At 41.8% G+C, this 10,536-nt stretch overlaps 1 protein-coding gene across 9 annotated transcripts in view; it reads right to left on the minus strand.

The window, feature by feature from the left end:
- Positions 1-10,113, minus strand: part of TMEM108 (transmembrane protein 108) — a 279,934-nt gene extending 269,821 nt beyond the window's left edge. For 8 of the 9 annotated variants that reach the window (XM_089776594.1, XM_089776589.1, XM_089776593.1 and 5 more), the window contains exon 1: positions 9,959-10,113. The gene's annotated coding sequence lies outside the window, so the exon portion shown is untranslated. The remainder of the gene's footprint in view (positions 1-9,958) is intronic. The other variant, XM_075921906.2, reaches the window with a different exon arrangement.
- Positions 10,114-10,536: the final 423 nt, after the last annotated feature.

Raw genomic sequence — 10,536 nt, forward strand, 5'->3', positions numbered from 1 at the left:
GAGTAGCTAGTTCGGATTAGGCTTCCTATTCCGAACTACCATTACTCCTCATGAAGCCTAGTCCGAACTAGCTAGTCCGTGCCGCGTGTAGCCGCGCAGCACGGAGTCCGGACTAGCGGACATTTAAAAATGGCGGCACCCGGCTTTATGCAAATGAAGCCCGGGAAATTCAAATCCCGGGCTTCATTTGCAACTCCGGTTGCCTACACTACCACCCTAGTTCGAACTAGGGTGGTAGTGTAGACATACCCTAAGTTATTTCGGAATAGCGCTAGTTAATTCGGAATAGTATTGCAGTGTAGATGTACCCTGAATGAATGTGCTCAATTGTGTCACAGTGGGAAACTGGTGGCTTAGCTTGCAGTGGAGAACAAAGAGAGGAATGGAGGAGGCGCGAGGATGCTGAAGAATTTGTGAAAAGCCATCTGGAATTGTATGTTTTCTTGATGGCTCAGTAAGATTAATTACTCTGATAAGGCACAGACTGTTCAAATACCGAGATGAATCAAGAGGGAAATAACATATGAGATCTCTGGAATCTGCCCTTATAAACAAAATATTGTATTGTGTGCCTACCATGTTTTACCACTATGTGATCATGGGTATTAAGAATATCTATAGCTCATATAATATACAGATCAGAAGTGTCATGGGGATAAGTAGCAAAATATTTTTAGTCTCATGGAATGGCTGCCTAGCAGAACATACACTGAGCTAACTGCTCTACCAGCTGAGACTAAAGAAAGAAAATATTTAAACAAAACAACACACACAGGTGTAAATCTGGAGTGGCACCCCTACTGGTTTCAGTGAAGTTCAGTGTCAGATGGGACAGAGGTTGGAATCAGGCTACAGAGCTGTTCATGCTTTAAAAATGGATCCCCAAAGCTCTTAACTCCACTTACATGTACATTACTGTTAATTAGAGTCCTCACCTGGGAAAATGAGGGAGACTTTTTTTTGATAATGGCAGGCTTCATTACATACATTCTGTAGCAGCCGAATCTTGTACTATACACTTGAACAACATAATATAGACCTTTGTTTTAACAGCTTAATCCCATTCACATTGATCACACCTTCGATGCCTTTGAATCTAAATTTTAAAGGCTGAGCAAAATCCCTCTATGTATTCTTAGTGACTCTCTCATATTTCAAAGCAAAGGCCATGGGCCATATCCACAATCAGTGTAAAATAATGCAGCTCTTCTGATTGGGGTGGCCCTACACTAATTTATAGAATGGAGGATTTGGCCCAGAGGATTTAAGAACACATTAGCTATAGAATGAATTAGCTTGATTATGGAGGGCCCACAAACTAACTGGATGTTTTAAAACTGTAGTAAATGTAAACATCTGTATGTGTTGTATACAGACACTGCATGAAGCTTGTAAAACTGATCACCCTTATCGTGCAGCATTCCCTGGTTAGACCATCACAGCGTATTGTAATAGTCCATTGCAGAAATCAAAGGATCTGTTGGGCACCGTAAGTAACAATTGCAGCACATGCACAGCCAGAACTTAACTACCTCTTGAGTCACCACCACCACCCCCCACTCCCAAAACCAAGCCAACAACTTGTACTTCTATTAAACATCTATTTAAAAAAATCAAGGCAACGCTAAGATAAAGATACAACACCACTTCCTGATGGTGTATATCTGTGTCTACTTTGTTCAAGTAGATGCCTTATAAAAGGGCACTTCCTGGTCTGCTCTACTAACACCTCAATAGCCAGAAAGTAGGGATGTTAAATTTAGATTGGTTAACTAATCAAATAGTCAATGGGATTTCCATCGACTATTCGACTAGTCTATAAAGGCGCCTCTGCCTTTGAATTGTAGCAAGAGCCCAGCATAGGGCTCCCTTTTGATTCCCCACTGGGGATCTTGTACATTTCACAAGGAAACTCTGCAGAGAGTGAGAGATCAGCGGGAGACTCCCCCACTGGGCCCTGAGCTCCCTGTGGCACCTGAGCCTTTGAAATGTACAAGAGCCATGGCGGAATCTCTTCTACATTTCAAAAGCAGAATTGCAGCAGAAGCAGCACAACTGGAGACTGTTTCAGTCCCCGCTCGTGCCGTTTCCCACTATGCCTCTCCCTCCCCTGCCCCCCGGGAAGACAGTGCTGGAGGGAATCAGCTTTTAAGCTGGCTCTCCCACAGCACCTGCTCCTGCTCTCCCTCCCTTGCTGCCTCTCTGTGACAGAGGCAGCAAGCAGGGGAAGCGACTAGTTGCATCAGTAGTCGACTATCTGATAAGCTTCTGCTTATCAGCTAGTCGATTAGTCAACTAGTCGCTTACATCTCTACCAGAAAGTATTAAAGGTGGAACACACAGGGTTTTTAAAAACCAGTTGCTATTCTGAATGCTGCATACTGACAGCAGCAGCATGGTATGCCCTGGGCTCCAGTGGCAGCAGCTGCCAGCCTGTTTTAATATGGAGAGGAATGGATTTCTCTAATGAGCATATGACTCTATGCAAGTCACAAGACGGGAGCTGCACAAACTTATTCCATTATATCAGAGCTGTCAGTTTTGAGCTATAGCTCAGCACTGTGCAAAAGGGTAAGTGTTCTGGGTGCTTTCAAAATAGAAAATACCCACCTCAGCATAGAGCTCTCTGTTATAATACTCCTCTTGCTTTGATTCACAGTAATGTCACTGAGCTACAGACTATGGCTGTATTAAATCCTGTCATAATTGCCCTTAGTACAAGATCACCTCTATATGACACTCAACATTATGACTCTCACTGGTGGTATTACAGTGAGGGTGGGGTAAACTAGCTTCCTTCAAACAATTTGCTGGTTGCTTATTTCCAGTGTCCATTCCCTCTTCTTTCTCCTTGCTCTTTATTCTTGTTGTCTCTTCCACCTGCCACTGCCCAAAGCCTGGGCATCCCCACTTTCTCCCTTGCTTGACTCCACCAGAACTATGCCATTCCATTCTAGTCTCCACCTTCCTCCTTGCCTGCTGTGCACTAAAACCCCCATGAGGCTTAGGCTTTCACCTTTGAAAATGGGATTTAGGTGGCTTTTGGAAATCCTAAATTCCCTTTTTCTCTCTCTACCTCTTTCTCCAGGTTTTATTTTTTTTCGTTCCTTTCCTCCACAACTACACTGGGACACATTCCCTTCTCCTATCTCAATACTTTTGTACCATACTGATCATTCCTTGAGGAGGAAATAGTGAACTGTCATCTCAGAGTCTTCACTTGAATGAGAGAGTTGAGAAGTTCATAGAATATTTGCAGGGATTAATCATAGAACTGGTAGACCTCAAGAGGTCATCGAGTCCAGTCCCCTGCCCTCACAGCAGGACCAAGCACTGTCTAGATCATACCTGACAGGTGTCTGTCTAACCTTCTCTTTAGTATCTCCAGTGATGGAGATTCCTCAACCCTCTAGGCAATTTATTCCAGTGTTTAACCACCCTGACAATTAGGAAGTTTTTCTTAATGTCCAATCTAACCCTCCCCTGCTACAATTTAAGCCCGTTGCTTCTTGTTCTACCTTTAGAGGCCAAGGAAAACAATTTTTCTCCCTCCTCCTTGTAACACTTTTTTAGATACTTGAAATCCACTATCATATCCCCTCTCAGTCTTCTCTTTTCTAAACCAAACAAGCCCATTTCCCCCCCATAGCTCATATTTTCTAGACCTTTAATCATTTTTGTTGCTCTTCTCTGAACCTTCTCCATTTTCTCCACATCTTTCCTGAAATGTGGTGCCCAGAACTAGACAATATACTCCAACTGAGGCTTAATCAGTGCAGAGTAGAGAAGAAGACTCACTTCTTGTGTCTTGCTCACAGTACCCCTGTTAATGCATCCCAGAATCATATATTCTGGTCTCTCCTGTGTTGCCAGTGTCAGTGCTGCTTGATGGCCTAAATTTTTAAGAGCAATGAGCAAACACAAATCCTACTTCAGACATGAATGGGAGATGTAAGCTATTAGCACTTTTTTGAAAGAAGGCTAACAGAAGACACTCTGAGAAAGCTCAATACTGGCTATGTTACAGCTACTGGACACATTGAGACACAAAAGAACAAATTATAGAGATCATTTTAGAAACATGCTTTTTAGATTAAATTGTTATGTTTGGACATCAAATATAAAAGTTACCCTATTTCACAGCTGTAACTGTTGATCTCCCACCCATTTCCTTTTTGTCTGTGACTTTCTCCCTTTGTTACATTTTGGCTGTGTCTAGACTTCCGCAAAAGGGGTGCAAAGGGATGCAGATAGACAAAGCGCAATTGCAAATGAAGCGGGGATTTAAATCTTCCCTGCTTCATTTGCATAAACATGGCTGCTGCTTTTTTCTGGCTCGGAACTTTGCCGGCAAAAAGCGCCAGTCTAGACGGGGATCTTTCGGAAAATAAAGCCTTTTCCGAAAGATCCCTTATTTCTCTTAAAATCAGGAATAAGGGATCTTTCAGAAAAGGCTTTATTTTCCGAAAGATCCCCATCTAGACTGGCGCTTTTTGCCAGAAAAAAGCGAGCAGCCATGTTTATGCAAATGAAGAGGGGAAGATTTAAATCCCTGCTTCATTTGCAATTGCGCTTTGTCTAATCTGCATCCCTTTTCCGCAAAAGGGGTGCAGTCTAGACACAGCCTTTGTGTTTAAGCTGAATCCAGTAAGCCCTAGAGAGCAGTGACCATATTATCTGTCTGTGCATTGCACCTATTATACTTCAAAGGCTAGATAAATATAAGTAAAAATGGCAGTCCTCTGATATCTTCTGTTGAAAAGAATATTTTGGGTCTACAGGTTGACTACTAGTGAGCCTTACTACCCTTCTGTACATGGCAATAATAGTAATAATAATACTTGGTTCCTCTACAGATCTTTCCATCTAGAAATCTTAAAGGTTTTACAAAGGAAAGTTAGTATCACTATTCTCATTTTAAAATAGGGAACTGAGGCACCACACTAGTAAAATGAGTTGTCCCAGGTCATCTAGCAGATCACTGGCAGAGATAAAAACAGAATCCATGTTTTCCAGGCCTTCCAATCTGATGGTTGATCCACTGGGCCTCTCTATATGGAAAAAAGTTTCTAAAAAAATATCACCTGCTACCAATAAGTATCTAACTTACACTTTAATTTGGCAAATTACTTCAGTCACTTGTAGGAACTACTGGAGAGTGTTGTGATGTCTGGTAGAGGGGTAGGCAAAGCTAATCATATGCCAGATTCCCTAACATGCTCAGTCAGTGACTCTTGATGGTATCACGGCATTTATTTCTGCCTTTACATTCATGGAGAGCATTTAAAGAGGTCTCTGTTTTCTGTGTCTCTACAAGCACCTCACTAATGTGACTAAGCTCATAGAAACCCGAACCTGAACAGCAGGACAAGGATATCTCCACTGTGTGAATGGAAGGTCTTAATGAAACACTGGCAACTAAAGATTAAACCAAATGGTTAAAAAGGCTACCAAATAAGTGGTCTGGCTATCCCCCTTGAGTCTCCTTTAGAAGCAGGAGCTCCAGTGGTCACAGCTGTTAACAGCTGCATACTCCTGCTGCATACCCCCCTTGTGGCATCATGTTGTCTGTCTCTTCCTTCAGTCCATACATCTGAAAAGAGGTCCCCACAGCAACTTTAGTTGGCAAAACTTCTGAGGCATTGCAGCACTCTGTGAATGAAATTCTGCTTTCTGGAAGAAAGGAAAACTCTTCCTCCCCAAAATCAGCAAAATCCAGGACCTCTCCATGGTGCTCAAGAGATCAGGGCAAAAAGAGCCAATAACTGTGTTGGCTCGTACACCACATCTTTAAGGGAATGCTCTCAATACTCTGAATGGTCATGGCCAGAACTTCAGTTAGCTAGCATATCTACTGTGGTCAGCAACAAGCACAATCCAGCAGCAGCAGAAACACCTTTTCCAGTCAGAGCACAGTCTAAGGGATCCCAGAGTGCACTGCCTCAATCTACTATGAGGAACCTTGCCCTGGCTGACAGTGGGACAAGCCTGGCAGCTCTTCATCCCCCACCACCTTTACAGCCTCACACACACATGGCACAATCTTTTTACTTTTATTGAATGAGGTGGATCGGCAGCACTGCAAACAATTGATCACATTTCAGTTTCAAACTCACAGTGCTCATTGCCCGGGATAAACTCAAGGAAATTATCCATGGCATATGTGTGTCCTAGTGCACAAACTATTTTCTTTATTGTATGGTGCAAGCTGATTCCAAGAGAAGAATAAGGCCCTGTACGGAAGTGTCTAAAATAGCCACCTAGGGCAGATACCTGTTTTAGTTCTGGATAAAACAGGAGCCTTAACCATGTTATCTCTTTTGTTGGTTTGAGTCAGAAAATAATTTTCCCTACCCTATCTACCACTGTGGCCATTAAATGTCTTGAGACAAATCCTCAAAGCTACAGGAGTGCAGCTACATTAACTTCACTGGGGTTGCACTGGAGTAATTCAGCATATATCTTACCAGAGTTTTTGATCTGATTGTAACTTGATCAAACTGACTGCAATTAACTCAAGTTCACTAACTCAGTAAACTCTTACATAGCCAGATCACAAATGCTTGTTCCAGGACACACATTTTATTTTCAGCTGTGATTCAACCTGGTTTAAGTCTGAGGAGGTATGTCTACTCCAGAGATTTTAAACTCAAGATAACTGGTTGGCAATTAACTCTAGTAACCTAACACATTTGTATATGCCCATTTGGACACTCCACAAACACTTGTGCTTTGGAACAAGCAACATAAAGAACTGTAGTGCACACAAACCTAGGAACCATTATCAGGAACACACTTTTTTGAGAATCTATGCTAGAATTTACAGCCACATAAAAGTGAGTTACTGGCAACTGATTAGCTTAAGTTGTGGCAGCACCAAAAACTCTAGCATAAGCAAGTTCTGAAAGGAGAATTTGTTTATTTGCATGGGGCTAGATTCCTTCCTAAATTATGCTGGCTTGGTGTAACCTAGAGGCCCAGCAGAATGTCCACATGGAGGCAAGATTGCAGTGCATATGTCTAACAATCTCTCTTCTTCAAGGGGACCCTCTTATCACCACCGAAATCGCAAATTCGGGCAACTATAGAGAGAGAAGGGGCAAGGCTAGGACATCACAGATGCAAACCGATCTTAGCACAGTTGCCAGGTACCATCTGCTTTTGATGCTTCAATTTAAAACTACCTCTTCAACTGTGTGACACCCCCCCTTTCAAGTGCCACCTAGTTGAGTATGTGTACCTGCAGTCTTCTCTGTTTGTGGTGTCCCTTGTTGCTGGTTTCTCAGGTGGGTTTTCAGTGACCCAGCCCTGTGGCCAAGTCACATACACAGTCTGTATGTGAAACAGAACAGACCCAGACCCCTTTTGGGATATATAGTCCAAAAGGGACCTCTCTCAGTACTCCTCTGTTAGTATCTGTTTAGACCTCCTCAGGCTCAATCTTTCAATAGTCACATTGGTAGGGGGGGCATACACCTAAGATTTCCTCCCTGGAGACACTGTTTCCCTGCAGTCCTCCCTGAACTCACTCCTTACATGATTCCAGCTGCCATCCAGGAGCTCTGTCTTACACCTTTAGCTCCTGCCAGCAACTGATCTGTCCATGATCCTGTTGCTCCTTCAGCCATTCAGAAACAAACTTCTCACTCCTCCAGCTCCAGGTAGCAACTGCCCAACACTACCTCTGTAGCTCCTTTTATATGATCCTCCTCAGCCCTGACTCGCTGCAGCCCTTCTCATTTGCTGCTTCCCCAGCAGCCACATCAAGCAACCTCTGGGACTCCTCCATTGCTCCTTTTTGGAACAGGGTCTGATAGGACCATAGGGTCTCCAGCAGGAGGTATCTGGACCTAATACACCCTGTCACAACCTCCCTGGGAAAACCTCCAGGGGAAAGTTGCAATGTAGATGCTATACCAGAGCCATTTAGTATTACTTCCTCCCTGTGTCCAGGGCAGAAGGGATGAGGCAATCCAGTGTTTTCAAACTCTGCAAAACACTGGGTGTCAAAATGTCTCCACAAACAAATCTTCAGTGTAAGTATTTCACTGCTATTTTTGTATAATATTTGCATGTCAATTTTTACTTGTATATGAGAACCATAAGATCTTTAACTTTATTTATTAATGCATCAAGCAATTATCATGGTTTATAGTTCCTGTTCTATTACTTTTTAAAAGAAGAGTAAAAGTTCAACCTATTCCATCTGGAATGAATATGCAGAAGATCAGTTTATAAACTGCAGACTAAATTCCATACTTCTTAACAAGACTCTAGGTATTTTCCCAGTTTTTCAATATTGAAAAATAGCAAATAGCTTTCTAAGGAATTGTTAGCACTCCACATTGCAAGTTTAGTTCAAAATCCCTGAAAATTAGAACAGCTAACATTAAGCTTACAATAATTAGCTTATTGCCAGAGCACCAAAAATAACATAATAATAGGAAGCTATAGCACTAAATAGCTTTACAAACAAAGCAGATCAGAATATGCCCCTGGGGAAGACAGCAGAGTAGGACACATTCTCAATGTTTGCATGCCTAGTTTTAATTCTGACTGTTCAGTGTTAAAGTCCAGCAAACACAACCCTTTCAGATCCAGGAAGCGTATAGTATTGCGGTTCTTGTATAAAGTTGTTAAATTTAACTGCTGCTAGCTAAATGGTTCAGCAAATGGAAAACAGTCAGAACTTTTTTGGTCTGTGCATAGCATTTGGTTCCCAGAATTAACACAACAGAGGAATTTTAGTGGGTTTGATTTGGTTGGAGGAGGAGGGGTAGTTCAGTCTTTTGAACATTCCTGTTTCCTCTGGTCTTTTGTATTAAAAAAAAAAAATCAGCAGCAGCTGAAAGATGACAGCCTTATTCATCAAAAAACACATTCTCACTGCTGATTTACTTCCTGGGAGAGCTATAGGATTTAAAGAGACTGATCCTACTTAGTTTAGGCATTGGCTTCTCTTTCACAGCAGCTTCTCTGGACATGCTACTATAGCCATATAGGCTGCATACCTTGAATGCTCTCTGTACTTGCAGAAGGAGGGTCTTCTCAGTTTGATTACAGATTCTGTAGTTTTGCTGCACAGCCATTTATTCATAGTACAGTCTAGTTCCTTTTCATTTTTTGTGGTGCAGTCAGTTTAATCCTTTGTAGCTTTAATTCTTTTCCACAGTGGCTTTAATTATCTTTGATATAAACTTTCAGGGCAATATTAAAATATTTTCTATGGACAGTGATTTATTACAGATTGAGAGGAAATCAACAAAATCTATTTCTATAGCAGCAGTTGGCTAAGATGTGCCTACCATAGGATTACAATGGGCTTTTTAACAGTTTACAATTCAAGATCAATTTTTAACAGGCAGCTGCTTTTCAGTCACTGTTTGACTTTAAATACAATATACAAGCCATACACTCCAGATTCATTAGGATATTGAGCTACAGTCTTGCATATTTGGTTTAATATTGCCAACATGCATCTCAGAACATGTATCAATGACTGGTCTTGACAAGCATTTTACAGGTTTTGTATAAAAAAGCCTGCTTTGTAAAAAGGACCTGATGCTTTTCATTCAAAGATAGGTATTAATATCACCCTTCCTCTCCCTCTCCGTCCTTTCATAAAGACAGGAATTTATCTAGGTACTCTTTTCAGTGCATGCCTGTCTGTGCAACTGCTTGCTAATACATCATTTAATACTCTCAAGATTTAAAACTGCATTTAAAATAGAATGAAATGATCTTTAATTGCCAACTAAAATTGGTAGACATATTGGGACACTTATCACCATGCATCACATTTAATTTAGAATTTAAAAATATCTAAAGAAATCAAAATACAGAATTTAAGAGAGGAGCCCTTCCTCTAATTTACTCTATGCTTGTGCACCAGAAAATCCTGCTGCATCCATTCCACGCAGCTAATTTACTAGAATAAAGAGGCATCATTATTGCTTACCTCAGTAGAAGTGCTGAAGCTCCCCCAGACTGCTGTGAAAGCACAGCCTCATTTGCACAAACACACACAAACTGATGTTCCTTCTGATCTGTCGGCAACCAAGAAGGCCAATAGCACATGTTGCCTAGCATCGGTCACATGACAGCACCAGCCAATCCTTTAAATGTTCTTTGCAGTGCCTACTTCTGCTTTCCAAATCCCAAGGGATGTATTATATATCCCAGCTTGTTCAGGTCAGACACAATAGGGAGAAGGAGAAGTCTCACCCCACTCATTTGTTTGGACTAGCTTCACAAGAAATAGACACTTGGCACAATTGAGTGACCACAGCAAGGTCACTGGAGTCACGCTGGTAAAGAATCCCTGGTTGCGAGAACGTACAAAGAGTCCAAGCAAGAGCCAGAGTCTTTTCAGGGGGACACAGAGCAAAGCGAAGTGGCTGTGCATGAAGCACAGCCACTGAATATAAATGAGGACATACTGTAGCAATAACGGGAACAGGTTATTACAGCAATTACAGGCAGGATTTACGAGAGCTGTATTGGATTAACAATATAATTGTACTGAAATGGGAAGTC

Source organism: Pelodiscus sinensis, chromosome 2 (genome assembly GCF_052426305.1).
Source record: "Pelodiscus sinensis isolate ZL-2025 chromosome 2, ASM5242630v1, whole genome shotgun sequence".
Lineage (NCBI taxonomy): Eukaryota > Metazoa > Chordata > Testudines > Trionychidae > Pelodiscus > Pelodiscus sinensis.